The sequence below is a fragment of the Rhododendron vialii genome, chromosome 5a, assembly GCF_030253575.1.
Source record: "Rhododendron vialii isolate Sample 1 chromosome 5a, ASM3025357v1".
Lineage (NCBI taxonomy): Eukaryota > Viridiplantae > Streptophyta > Magnoliopsida > Ericales > Ericaceae > Rhododendron > Rhododendron vialii.
In genome coordinates, this window is record NC_080561.1 from 29,264,394 (window position 1) to 29,279,739 (window position 15,346).

General features: G+C 43.7%; 1 long non-coding RNA gene across 1 annotated transcript; it reads right to left on the reverse strand.

Moving 5' to 3' along the window:
* Window positions 1-900: 900 nt before the first annotated feature.
* LOC131327374 (uncharacterized) lies at window positions 901-3,555 on the reverse strand. Its single transcript, XR_009200281.1, has 2 exons — window positions 3,318-3,555; window positions 901-1,206 (listed from the first exon to the last, which is right to left on the reverse strand). It is a non-coding gene; the product is annotated as an uncharacterized LOC131327374 (long non-coding RNA).
* Between the last annotated feature and the right edge of the window lie 11,791 nt (window positions 3,556-15,346).

Here is a 15,346-nt window from a genome sequence, read left to right on the forward strand (position 1 = left end):
AGAAGAAGAAGAAGAAGAATACCTGTTGGGTTTGGGAATTTTCCATTTCGATTGATCGACTTCTCCATTTGAAGCTCGCTCTCTCTCTCTCTATCTGATAACAAACTCTCTTTTTTTATCAGCCTCTGATAACAAACTCGCGCAAGGTTTTTTTTAAAATCATCTGGTAATTAATGTGTTTGGAGAATTTTTTGAAATTTTTTAACGAGTAATAAACTTGAAATGATCTTGCATATTTTGTTAATCAATCTTTGAAGGGGATTCGTCTCGGCAATGTAAAAAAAATTGATCAAAATTCATAATTTTTTCCAAAAAGACAAGAATAAGAAAAATAAGTTGACTTATTGACTTATTTTTATCTTTATTCAAAAAATTATGAGTTGCGGTCAAAACTTTTTACTTTTACGATTCCTCTCGTCGAGAAAAATCAATAAGTCACAAAAGTTTGATGCAAAACAAACAAATGCAAAAAAAAAAAATTCAAATAAAGACAAACAAAAAAAAAGTTAACTTTTCAATCCAAACCCACCCTTAGCAATAATTAATCATATTGATCATTTTCCAATCCCAAGTGTCAGATCCGAAAAAACGGATGCCACCAGATCGATGATGGTTCGCTTAAGATTAATGTTGATGGTGCTTATAATGCTGTGTTTGAAAGAAAGAACATGGAAAGAAAAGAGATGGGAAACGACTTTCACTTCTTCTTTTTTCCCTTACACTTTATTTCCTAGAAATCAATTTTGCAAGCTACTATTGAATATTGATTGTTAAAGTACATTACTGTTATAAGAGAGATTGGGGGTGGAGATAGCCCACAAATTTGGCCCAATTTGGCATAAGGTTTAAAGAATCTAATCTAGACATAATAATCACCAACAATTTATGTCACGCCCTCGATTTTCAACATAAATAATAAACACTTTTAATAAATAAAGTCCTCGCTGTAATACAAATAATACCCCAAAAGATCTATTTGTTCACTGTTCTCAAATAAAATTCAAATATTACATTCCAACTCGAAGGCCCTAAATCATCATAATACCAATATCCTAGGGAAATATTATTACAATTTACAAATACTATCTTTCCAAAAAAAAATGCTCTTTCAGATCTTGTGCTATGAAATCCTTCTTGAATACTTTTTTTAAAGGTTTGGTCACAAATGCACAACATGTACTCCATGTCAACTTCCTTGAATCGTACCTGAAAATGATAGAGTGAGCTACACAAGCCCAGTAGGGAAATCTATACGCAAGCTATTTGAAAATGTGATGAATCATACACCTAGACTGAGTGATGAGACGAGATACCACAAAGAAACGTGAGTTTTCCACCACAAACGAGCATACTACAACCAGGAGATCATAATTTCATAAAGGTATTCCTAACAGCTCATACGTCAAACTAGAAGCATAAACCAACTCGAATTATCCTAATTAGACCACAACTTATCCTCAACCGTCACTTGTCCATCGCTACGCAATTTCTCCATTTTGCCTCGATCCATACGAATATGTGATGATCATGCACCAATAGTGGTAGGTGAGCAACATTTTATATGTACAACGAACCCCAAGACGCTAATAACAATGAGTATATCTATCAGCAGAACAACACAAACATATCATTGGATTTCCTTTTTTTAACATAATTGATTTATCTTTCATTTCTCAAGTATTAGCCACTCCATGCAACAAGAACTAGTTTCCTTGATTTGTACCGAACAAGAGGCTCAGTGAGGAAGAATAGTAATCCAAGATACGGTTCAAAGTCGAACGACAAGCCAAACATTAGATTAACAACTTTATCTCTCTTTTCATTTCTCAAGCAACACAGGTCATAAGTCTAGCTCAACCAATCAACAATGCGTGATATGTGATGCAAAACAATGCACCGGGCGATGTTGGGCCCCGTAACCCCCGCCAAGGTCCCACCAAGAAGGTGAACCGGGCTCCGTCCATATTGACGTGAATTCCGGGCGGTGTTGGGCCCCGTAACCCTCGCCAAGGTCCCACCAAGAAGGTGAACCAGGCTCCGTCCATATTGACGTGAATTCCGGGCGGTATTGGGCCCCGTAACCCTCGCCAAGGTCCCACCAATGAGGTGAACCGGGCTCCGTCCATATTGACGTGAATTCCGGGCGGTGTTGGGCCCCGTAACCCTCGCCAAGGTCCCACCAAGAAGGTGAACCAGACTCCGTCCATATTGACGTGAATTCCGGGCGGTATTGGGCCCCGTAACCCTCGCCAAGGTCCCACCAATGAGGGGAACCGGGCTCCGTCCATATTGACGTGAATTCCGGGCGGTGTTAGGCCCCGTAACCCTCGCCAAGGTCCCACCAATGAGGTGAACCGGGCTCCGTCCATATTGACGTGAATTCCGGGCGGTATTGGGCCCCGTAACCCTCGCCAAGGTCCCACCAATGAGGTGAACCGGGCTCCGTCCATATTGACGTGAATTCCGGGCGGTGTTAGGCCCCGTAACCCTCGCCAAGGTCCCACCAATGAGGTGAACCGGGCTCCGTCCATATTGACGTGAATTCCGGGCGGTGTTAGGTCCCGTAACCTTCGTCAACATCCGAAGTTGGATACGACTCCATCCATTGTCCATACTCTATGACATGCCACACCATGATACATACAAAGTTCGATGTCACACGTAGCCGTAACACTCGAATCATATCTTCTAAAAATTACTATAAATCGAGTTCTTAATATTTTTGAGTGATTCCAGTCCCAATAGTTGCGCGATTGAACGAAGCTTAAAAGTCACGAAGGAACCCTTATCAAATCTGCCCTCAAAGGGTGGTTAAACAGGGGTTTTCCCAGGCTACACGAATCTGTCGCGCAGCATGACAGATTGACACACCTCCACTCAAACGAACATAACTTTCTGTGTACTAAGAGTTTTAAGACGATTCTAGTGGCAAATGAAAGCTGACTTCAAGACCTTCGAATCGATATAAAGTTTGCATGAAACGGACATCGGACGAGGAAGTTATGGCCATTCGAAGTGGGCTGACATCCAGAACACGAGACAGATTGCAGACCAGTTTTCTAAAAATCACCATCAATTCAATTCTCAACGGTTTCGTATGATTCCAGCGGCATTAGAATGGGCTCTAAGTCTACTCTATTTCATACGAAGGAACCAAAATTCAATCATGAGTTTAAGAAGGCGTAAAACCCCAAAAACAAAGACACTGTTTCTGCAGAATTTCGGAAATGGAACAAACAACCTCAAACAACGAAACAAAGCACGATCTAGGTACGTAAACACCGTATAAACGCATAACAAGAGTAAGAGATCCCTACCTCATGGGTTTTGAGCAAAACCCGAACCTTTGACCAAGTCAACCAAGCTCCCACGCGGTCCGATCATGATTTTTCTTGGATATTCGGAAAGCCCATGCGCCGTATAACGACTTTAATTCTTGGGCTTTGTTCGGAATCACGCTCTAAGTAGACGAAATCGAGGAGAGAAGTGGAGGGAGAGTTTCGGAGGGAGGGAGAGAGCCGAGAGAAAGAAAAAAAAGGAAAAGGGGAAAAAATGGTTTTTTTCCTGTACGCCCATATACATATACATATATACTTATCACACTTTCACCCCTGCACTTGCAATTATGTCACATTGATCCCCTAATCTTATAACCATGCCTTTATTCAAATTTCCACAATTTACGTCATTACTCGATAATTTTAATATTTCTTAAAAAAAATACGGCCCTAAAATACGGGTCTCTACAATTTAGAAGAGAAAATCAAGTAAAAAAAACCTCAAAACTCTGACAACAACAACAACAACAGAACCCTTATAGTCCTGATCGTGTCGTTTCCGTATCAAAAATAATTAATAAAACAGAATAATTACTACTATCTAAAAGATAGCGGTAAGTACTCCGAGTATCGTCCTCGGGGATTACGAAGGCTGAATTGCAATTGTTCTAATTAATTTCTAACTTAATTCAGAAAGAGATTTGATTGTTGGATTTCGAAAATATTAAAAGCTAAATTAAATTAAAGCAATTAAGAAATAACTAAAGTTTATGAGAGAAAAGATCTAGGGTTTCGAATCCACTCGACCCGTTGTAACAATATTTATACGATGGTAAAGGTTAATTATTCGAATCAATCCGGATGTCGTTAGGGTTCGCGGACCCTCACGGTATCGCCTAATAATATTTATGAATCACCAAATAGCATGGGGTATCGCCGCCTAGCACGAACCATCTTACTAGTACGATCTGTCTCTGTGGCACGAATCGTCTAATAGTACGACGCGTCTTACGGAGCATAACCCATCTTACTCAGTTATCACAAACAATTAAGAACTGTTGCATGAACGAGCATAAAAATCTAAAAAATTATACACAAGATTTGATAGAGAAAATTAATACCGCATATAAATCCTTATATCATACAACCACGATTCGAATAATAAAACTCTAAATCAAAATATAAACATTATTACACAGAGATCGAGTTTCATCTATACCCTAGAAGAGAGTTTAGCCGGACATCGGAGAGGAGAACATCGGACTGATTTTTCTGTTGACTGCCGTACTGTTCTCTTTTTCTTCCGAATGCGTGTGAGTCTGTGCCGCTCTCTTTTTTCTCTGTAATGCGTAATAATAATCCTCGCCCTTTGCTCTCGTGACCTTTATAAAAGCTGTAGCCGACCCTTTTTTAATTCCCTCTTCCGTGGGCTCCACGCAGGCAAGCCTCTAGCAAAAATCTTTTTTCCAAAAATGGTAGCCCATGCCCAGAGCTGAGAATGGCCTAGGCCTTTCTTTTGCTTGGTCCAATTATAAACAAAATAGGAAGTGTTTGGGCCCACCAAACATGAATCTGTACAAATTGTAGGGAGGTATTCCCGAGCAGATACATTTAGTTACCAAACACGTGATGTTTGGGAACACGTGGTAAATACGACTGGACTTATCGCCGAGCAGTTCGGTGAACAGCGATATGGACCAGTGATATGAGAAGTCATGGCTATAAATAGACTGTTCGGTTATGATACAGCCGAACAGATGATGTAAAGAACCTAGCACGTGATACGAGTGATCACGGGTTGAAAGCAATGCAATCGATATCCGAATAAATGGTACGTGGAACCATAGTTTGAATATAGACAGGACAGTCATCATGCTAAACAAGTGTTCGGCAATATGGACCAGTGACATGAGAAGTCAATGGTCCAGGAAGGTTGTACGGGCTCAAGGACCAGTTACATGTGAGGTAACTGGTCCAAGCCGTCTGTTCGGCTATGAGACGGCCGAACAAAGATGGAACTCCAATCGAGAGTAGGAGCAGAGAGAATACTCTGGAAGATTCCAGAATAGTCATGTCTCATATAGGGATAAAGATCCCAAGAATATAGGATCTGAGAAAGATACCCAACGAGTATGGGATGTTCGGCTCTTAAAGGAAAAGAATCCTAAAAGGACTCTTTTCCATAAACTGATAAAGGAAACGAGACTCCTTGATATCCTGGGTTTCCTATACGAGTTAGGAATCCTATGGCAATAAGGATGCTTGAACAGCAAGCATCCATAAATCTATAAATATGAGGAAAACCTAGAGGTGAGAGGTACGCAATACGTTGCATTATTATTGCTTTCCTACTGATAATTAGGGCTGAGTTTTCTAGTACGTGATACTAACAAAGGCATCGGAGGGCCTTTGCCACGAGAGGCAAAGGTGCACTCACCCCCTGTCTATTTTGCAGATTAGGGTTCAGACGTCGAGCTAGGGTTCCGGTGAAGAGGCACGAATAAGCCGTTGCAATCCAGTTGATCCGAAGCGTCAATTGTTTTCATCCCCCTACAATTGGCGCCGTCTGTGGGAAACGAAAGAATTCCCTTTTGAAATACGACCATGGTGGAAGTAACTCCAGCAACGCCACATGAACCAAAAGATGTGTTAGATAAGGGAAGGGACAAATCACCACCTGGGGCTCCGAGAAAGCCCCAGGGTGGGCACAGGAGGAACACGAGTAAGGACCGCCCCCTTACCGTGCATCATAACTCCAAAAATAGAGGAGATGGAGAGACGGCTTCAAGATCCACGAGAAGGAGTAAATCCCATCAAAGGGATGAATCGATCGCGCACTCCAGGAGTGTGCACCATAGCGACGACGTTCTTGATAGGAAGAGGCAAGAAGTCGAGGAGTATGCTCGTCTGATTAAAAAACGAGAGCATGAGATCAGAGAATTGGAAAGAATTAGGGAGCATCCGGAGGATTCTGGACTGTCTCGAAGAAATTCTAGAGGCAGTAGGTATGCTGTGGTACAATACAGAAAAGCTCCTTCACGAGGAAGAAGGAGCAGAAGCAGGAGCAGAAGTCCTGTTATAGGGCGTCATGAAGCTTCTCCACGAAAAAGGGGAAGAAAAAGTAGAAGCCGAACACCGGAGAGAAGGACTTCTTCATGAAAAAGGAAGAGCAGAGACCGGAGTTCTACCCCCGAGGAAGAGGACACGAGAAAGCATCATCGAGACAGGTACGAGAGACCTGATGCTGATTGGGTCAAGACTTCGGCCCACAAGTCAAAGGAGCAAGAGGATGGGACAGTGACTGCACGAGAAGCAGCACGCAAGGCCCTGAGTAATATTGCAGCCTCCCCCTTTACAAGGAGGCTACAAGAAGCAAGGTTGCCGAGCAGAGTGAAGCACGGTGCATTCGTACTTTACGAGACAAACACGGATCCCGTAGCTCACATACAACATTATCAACAGGCCATGTTTATGCATGAGGGGGATGATTCCATCTTGTGCAAGATGTTCCCCTCCAGTCTTGGCAAGGTGGCTTTATCCTGGTTTCATAAGTTGGCCCCACGATCCATATGAGGATGGAGGCAGTTGGCAGAGGAATTTACTGCTCGGTTTTTAACAAGCAGAAAGGCCCCAAAGACTTTTGAAAGTCTTTCCACCATGAAGCAGGAGGAGAACGAGCAGATCAGGGATTATGCAAAGAAGTACTGGGAAACTTTCAACGAGATTGAAAGTTACAGTGAAGAGTATGCAATTGCTACGTTCAAAACTGGCTTGCCTGTTCGGGGAGAGCTACGCCGTTCGTTGAATAAACATCCAGTAGCCACCTTGGCTAAATTAATGGAACGGATAGAGCAACACGCCAGAATGGAGGATGACATACTCCGTGAGGATGGCAGGGCGGTTGCCGAACAGCCGAAAGCACCTGCCAAAAAAGTGGATAAGCCAGAACCCAAGTCTTACAAAGATAGAAGGGAGTACGGGCAGGCTAAGAAAGAGCCATACAAGGACAAGCAAGCTCCTGACCCCAAGTCCTTCTTCTCTATCACTACGGTTTGGAAGGAGCCAATATACAGGATTCTTTATCGAATAAAGAATCAGCCATATTTTAAATGGCCCCCAAGTCTAGGCGGAGACAAAGATGCAAAGCGTGCGACGAATCAGCACTGCAGTTACCATAAGGATTGGGGCCATATGACCGAGGATTGTGAGGTATACAAAAGGCACCTTGATGATTTGGTCTCTCGGGGCTATCTCAAGGAGTTTATCCAGGAGGACCCAAAAGAGAAAGCTAAGGCCATGGAACTAGGTTACGAGCAACACCCTAAAGGCGTGATCCATATGATACATGGGTTGGCTGCACCTTATACGAGGAGTGAGGTGAGGCTGTTGCAGAGACAGATCAAGCATGATCAGCACGTGATGCGGTTGGGAAACAAGAGAGGGCGAGAGACTGATGTATGCAAAGAGAGCATGGCATTCAGTGATGATGATTTGGGGGAGGTCCAAATACCCCACAATGATGCATTGGTCGTAACCCTGCGAGTTGGGGAATACAACATCGAAAGAATTCTAGTGGACTCGGGCAGTTGTACAGAGGTATTGTACTATGATGCATTCAAAAAGATGGGGCTGGCCCAATCAGACTTAGAACAGTCTACAACACCTCTAATTGGGTTCGGTGCAGGAGCAGTCTGGCCCCTCGGAAAGGTAACGTTACCTGTTCGGGCCGGATCAATGGTGTTAAGAACGGACTTTTTGGTGGTCGATGTCCCATCTTCCTATAACGCGATTATAGGGAGGACTTGGTTGCACAGAATGAGAGCAGTCTACTCGACTTATCACCAGATGGTGAAGTTCCCAGGATCAAATGGGATTGAAGTCCTTAAAGGAAACCAGAAGGTGGCACAGCAATGCTTGATTTCCATCATTAAAACAGCCCCGAAGGTCCACCATGTTCACACATTAGAAGTACCAGACCAACCAACCATCGAAGATGTTGGAAGAAGCCCGGCTGAAAAAGTGCTTGAGGGCCTGGAGAAGATTCAGATCAACGAGACTGATCCTGAAAGATATTTTTTGATTGGGGAATCATTACCAGCAAACGAAAAGGCTGAGTCGATACGATTTCTAAAAGAATATATTGATGTTTTTGCATGGGTACCTGAGGAAATGCCTGGGGTGGATGCAGATGTGATCTGTCACCATTTAAACATTGATCCTCTGCATAAGCCGATCATTCAGAAGAAACGAAGGGCAGCCGTACAGCATGTAAATGCTGTGATCGAAGAGGTCGATCGTTTATTGGAGGCCAAGGCAATACGTGAAGTCTATTACCCAGAATGGTTATCCAACACTGTTGTGGTAAAGAAGAAGAATGGAAAGTGGCGTGTCTGTGTGGACTTCACCGACCTGAACAAAGCATGTCCTAAGGACAGTTTTCCTTTGCCTAGGATTGACCAATTGGTTGATGCAACCTCTGGTTATGAGCGAATGAGTTTTCTCGATGCATATCGAGGATATCATCAGATTGCAATGTTTGAACCTGATCAAGAGAAGACTTCGTTCATCACACCACGAGGGTTATACTGTTACAGTGTTATGCCCTTTGGACTAAGGAATGCTGGGGCTACATACCAGAGACTTGCAACCATTATGTTCAAGAAGCTCATCGGGAAGACTTTGGAAGTTTACATAGATGATATGGTGGTAAAGAGTCGAGAAAAAGGAGGGCATATTTCTGATCTGAAGGAAGTGTTCGAAATCCTGAGGAAGTATAAACTGAAACTCAACGCCTCGAAGTGTGCGTTTGGAGTTGGTTCAGGAAAATTCCTGGGTCATTTGGTAACTTTGAGAGGGATAGAGGCAAATCCCGATCAGATTGATGCCTTACAAAGACTACAGAGTCCCAAAACTACCAAGGAAGTCCAGAGGCTGAATGGGATGGCAGCAGCACTTAACAGATTCATCAGCAGGTCAAGCGACAAATGCAGACCCTTTTTTCAGTTATTGAAAAAAAGGGAGGGATTTGAATGGGGAGCAGAATGTGAACAAGCTTTCCAGGACCTGAAGAAGTACCTGGCCGAGCCCCCACTGTTGTCAACTCCACAGCCTGGTGAGTCTTTAATTCTGTACTTAGCCGTTTCCGAGCATGCAGTAAGTGCAGTCTTGTTGAGGGACTTGGGGATCGAACAAATCCCCATCTATTATGTTAGCAAGACATTGTTGAATGCGGAGACGAGATATCTGCCTTTAGAAAAACTTGTCCTGGCACTTAGGACAGCAACCAGGAAATTGCCACACTACTTCCAAAGCCATAAGGTTGTGGTTTATACTGAGTATCCATTAAAATCACCGCTTCGAAAGGCAGATTTCTCGGGACGGATCTCGACATGGTCCGTAGAGTTAAGTCAGTATGATCTCGAGTATCAGCCACGTACAGCAATTAAAGGCCAGGTATTGGCTGATTTTGTGGCAGAGTTTTCCCCCACTGTTGCTCCCTTGCCTCCTACGAGAAAGGAACAGGCAGCTAAGACATCATCCTTGAAGGATCAACCCGTAGCCGAACAGGATCCCAAAGAATGGAAGTTATTCGTTGATGGATCAGCGTGCAATACTGGTTCTGGAATTGGAGTTGTCCTCTTTCCTCCTCAAGGAGTTCTCATTGAACTCTCTGTTCGGCTTGGATTCAGTGCATCGAATAATGTGGCTGAATATGAAGCACTCTTGGCTGGGTTAAGAAGTGCGAAGACCCTTAAAGCAGAACGGGTCAAGGTGTATTGTGATTCCCAGCTTGTTGTGAATCAACTGTCCGGCGAGTACGAGACTCGGAATGAAAAGATGGTAGCCTACGTGCAGGCAGCAAAAGACTTGCTTGATACCTTCGAGAGGGTATATATCGAGCAAATAAGTTCTGGACAGAATGCTCATGCAGATTCTTTAGCTTGGTTGGCTGCAGCAGTACCAACAGAGTTCAAAAGAAGGGTGGCAGTAGAATACCTAAATGAGCCTAGCATTGGGAAGAGTGTAGATTTGGTCTTGGACGTGAACCAAGGACCAAGTTGGATGGACCCAATCATGGAGTTCTTACGAGACGAGATACTCCCTTCTGATAAAAAGGAGGCCCACAAGATAAGGGTCAAATCTGCTAGGTTTTGGCTGTCCCCAGAGGGTAAGTTGTATAGGAAATCCTTTACGGGTCCCTATTTGCTATGCGTACATCCTGAGATGGTACAGAAGTTCCTTCATGAAATCCACGAGGGAACGTGTGGGAGCCATGCTGGAGGCAGATCTATTGCCCACCGAGCAATTACGCAAGGCTATTGGTGGCCACACATGCAAGAAGATGCAAAGGTGTATGTAAAGATTTGTGAGAAGTGTCAAAAGTTCTCACCAATGATTCGAACGCCCGCCGAAGATCTGGTGCCATTGACAAGTCCCTGGCCTTTTGCTCAATGGGGGATGGATATCGTGGGTCCATTGCACAAAGCAACTGAGAATCGAAAGTTCCTGCTTGTTGCAACTGACTATTTTACAAAGTGGATTGAGGCAGAACCACTGGCCAAAATCACCGAGCCTATGATAGAAAGGTTCGTGTGGAAAAACATCATCACCCGCTTTGGGGTCCCTTATTCATTGATTACAGACAATGGATCCCAATTTCAGAAGAAATTCAAGGCTTTTTGTGCCCAGTATGGAATACGAAATTATTACTCCACTCCGGCCTACCCTCAGAGTAATGGGCAAGCAAAGGCATCCAATAAAACTATCCTAGATGGGATAAAGAAGAGGCTGGACAGAGCAAAGGGAAAATGGCCTGATGAGTTACCATTAGTTTTGTGGGCTCACCGAACAACGCCTAGGAGGTCTACGGGAGAGACCCCCTATTCGTTGGCATTTGGAACAGAGGCTGTCATACCTCTGGAAGTGGGTCTGCCGACCAACAGGACAGCTTTGGTTGAAAGTGGAGGCAATGACAGGGCCCTTGAAATCGAGCTTGATCTTGCCGAGGAGAAGAGAGAAAAGGCCTTGGTACATCTTGCTTCTTACCAAGAGCAGCTGATGAAAAGCTACAACAAACATGTTCATCCTAGAGAATTTGGTGTTGGGGACCTTGTGCTACGAAAAGTGCTCGGCAACACCAAGGTGGCAAACGAAGGCAAGCTGGGGGCCAACTGGGAGGGCCCATATAGAGTAACTGAGATTATAGGCATAGGAGCCTATCGATTGGCAGATTTGGATGGTGATCCAATTCCAAGGCCTTGGAATGTTCATAATTTACGAAAGTTCTTTGTTTAGAAGTATTAAATCCTGTTTTGGATTTACACTACGTGATTGTGTGGGAATTACGAATATAATTCCTTTGTTCTAGTTTTGATTATTTTCTAAAGGGTACGAGTAACGCCCTCTTGCGTTTTACAGATTATGAATAAAATCACTTCTTTCAACTAACTGTTGTGGTATTTAAATACGAACTACGAGTTTGGTTCTCCTTATTCGTATTGGGGAGCAGGGTATACCTTTTGAGTATGTGAAACTTAAAAGTTTTTATACATTTTTAAGTACGTGGCACTTAACGAATACAAGTACGAGACACTTGTGTATAGAATCCCAAGTATGTGAAACCTGGGTATACATTTGAATGCAAGTATGAACACACTTGTATGTATTTTCTTAAAATACGTGATACTTAGCAAGTATGAAAATACTTGTGTGTTTTTAACAAATACAAGTACGAAATACTTGTATGGACGTTCAAAGTACGAGATACTTATATGGTGTTATAAGTACGTGATACTTAGGAATCCAATACACTAGTAGTTCTAAGTACGTGATACTTAGAAGTTGTGGTGTGAGTACGTGAAACTCAACGAATGCAAGTACATGACTCTTGTAAACGTTTATTGGTAAGTACGAGAAACTTAAACAAACATTAAGTACGTGAAACTTAAAATTCAGAACAGGCGTGAAAGATTTGCTAAAAGTACGAAATACTTATGCAAACAAATGATACATAAACGGTACGAAATACTTAGACTGAAAATTGCATACGAACAACTGCATCAAACATGGAAGCCGAGCAAAATATAAAAGTAGTGCCACGAAGGGCCGAATACCTGTATTATCCAGAGCATTACCAAACGAAAGTACTGGTACCACGCAGGGTTTAAAAGCTACGGTCACGCAGGACCAGCTAAACTGTTTCAAAGAAAGTCTTTTTTCAAAACTTACCAAAGGTTTAGTCCAGGCTTTGGACATCTGAGTTTGCCCTGACAGGTTCTTCAGTCGTGACATCTCCTACAGTCACATTCTCCTCCAAGTTGATAGGTTCAGGATTTGAATCTCGAACAGGAGACTGGACAGTCTGAGCTCCAGAGGGAATATCTTCTTCTATTCCAATAAAGTCTTCAATTTGTTGTTCAACATCATCTTCCGGAGGAACTTCTTGCTCTTGGGAAGCTGAAGCACGGCTGCTCGGTAGTTCATTATCAATCCAGAGAGGAGAATCCTCAGAAACGCCAACTTTTGTTAAACAAGTTTCCCAGCAAGCAATCCAAATCTGATCTTGGATAGCAGGAATCTGTTCAACATAATTAGCAGTTGTGGTGTCGAATCCCTTCTGGTACCCTTCTTCATATGCAGCTTTCTTGGCATTATCAATTTCTGATAGAGCCTGGTTGAGACTCTCTTCGGCAACCTCAAGTTTTTCTTTGGTTTGGTTGAAATCAGACTTGGCTTTGTCTCTTTCTCGTTCCAACCTGGCGATTGTTCTGAGCATTCGGGTGTTGTCATTCATCAGCCTGACTCTTTCAGCATCAGCTTCTTGGTATTTCTTACCCAGAGTAACCATCTTTTGAATAAACTGACAAAAGATTTAAATAGTCAGAAACAGTTGTAGCAATACAAGTTTGATAGCAAATACACGTATCGACCTTACAAGGAAAAACAAAAGTACCAAATTCCTTGATGCCGCTGACAAGTCCAGTAGAAACGAGCCAATCAGGTACAGATGCATTTTCTTTTTGCATATCTACTGGGAGCAGCAATCCTTGAGCTAGGGCAAGTGCGGTTTCAGATGAACCAGCACTATCCCCGACGTGAACGGGACAGTCCCCCCTAGTGAAAGGAGGAGTCCACGTCTGAGGGAGGACTTGAGTGGTTGGTGAGATGGGATGATGGGTTTCGGTATCTGCTTAAGAAGCAGTACCATCTTGATCATCTACCCTTGGGCGTTTGTCTCTGTGAAGGTCAGCAGCCTCTGTGGTGGTGTCCACTTCTCGAGGAGAAGATGATGACCGTGCGGATCCTCCCCTATTACGACGAGATCGTGGGGGAGGGGCTCCAGTTGAGGCCACCTGCCCAGTCCCACGTCCCCGAGAAGAGACGGTGACGAGGGAGCTGAGATTTATGGGCTGGCGTGTCATAGTGCTCGAGATAGGAGGAGATAGAGAATAACCTGAGGATGAGGATTGGCTGGTAACACAGATGGGCGCTGGCTGTTCGGGTAATGGTAGAGAGGAGGCCTGACTCCGTGAGGATCTTCGAACTCTTATTCGTGGTAAAGGAATTCCTTCGAAAATTGGGAATTCACCCGGTTGGCCGGCTACTGTCACTCCAATGTTAGCTCTGGTACTCCTAAGCTGGGAAGCAGTGGAGGTGGAAGCGGTACTGGTGCTGGGATGAGCGAGCCTTCTGTCTATAACCCCTCTATATGAAGGGTCGTATCCCAGAAGAACTTCTGCGTTGCGACCCCGACCAGCTGTAGAAGTGCCAGGTTCACCTGTATATTTTAGAACCTTGTTGATGTCCTCTGTTCGGATGTTGCTCGGAACGCGTCTGGGACGATAGTTAGCGTTTTCAGCTGTCAGATCACAATTGTAACAGCAAGATTAGACACATGTAAAGGCTATGAGAAAGCGGTAAACGAAAATATTACAAACTTATTGAAAGAGGAGTATTACGTGGGTATCCCCATATGTGGGGGCAGTGGAGTCCCACCACTTGACCATCCTCTCCTAATGGCTCGAAAGCTCCAGTAACGTATAAGAAGTCAATCTCATGATCCCGAGCAGAATCCGGCAGGTTGAGCACGAGACGCTTTTCTGCCCTTCTTACTTTGAAATAAAAGGTGTTATATTCAGGGTTTAGTACAATACTGTACCACCACTGAATGTCCCAGATCCCTAGCTGGGTCCCTAGAATTCTATTTAAAGCAATTACTCCATTTATCAGCCTAAAAACATTTGTTGATACTTGCATGGGGGTGAGTCGATACCAGTTTAGGATCTGACGGAGTAATGGGTGAAGAGGAAATCGGACCCCACCTTCGACGATGGCCACGATAGGGATGCACATTCTATCCCAGGAGCCACCATCCCTATCTGCTCCTAAAGGGGCGAGTTCGAGCCCCACATTATCAGGGATATTATACTCAGACCTAAACGTCGCCATTGCGGCGGGAGTATCACAGAATTTCCTAAACTTACTGGGTCTAGGAGGGGTGTCATGTTCATCCGCCATGGATATACTCGAAGAAAAAGTAAATGAAAGAATGGGCGTGATTGAAACCCTAGAAATGACCACAATCTGAGAATGAAATCTCAGATGAAAACCTAAGCAGAAGAAATGGAGTTAGAACGAAAGTCTTACAACGATACCGTGATGATTTCTTGGAGTACAATCGAATTTGCAGACGGCAGCAATGGCAGAAAGCTTAGGACTGAAAGTTCGAATGTTTTGGATAAAAAACCAAAAAGAGCCCTTTCAGCGGTTTAAAGGTGAGAGACGGAGACGAAACGTCTCCTCTCACACCGTTACAGGAAAAAGTAACGGAAAGCCGAAACCGTTCTGACGCCGTTTCATAGAACGTCAGTTCGAAGTTAATGCTAGGCATACGAAAACGTGCCACGTGGAGTCGTTTACCCCGAAATGGTATAATGACATAGGCGCCAAAAGGCATCAATGAAGTATTGAAATTATGATTGCACGGGATCAAAAGAGTTTGGTCTAGATAGAATTCTGTTTCTAAGCGTCATATATTACCCCCGAACAGTGGTAAATACATGAAGCTG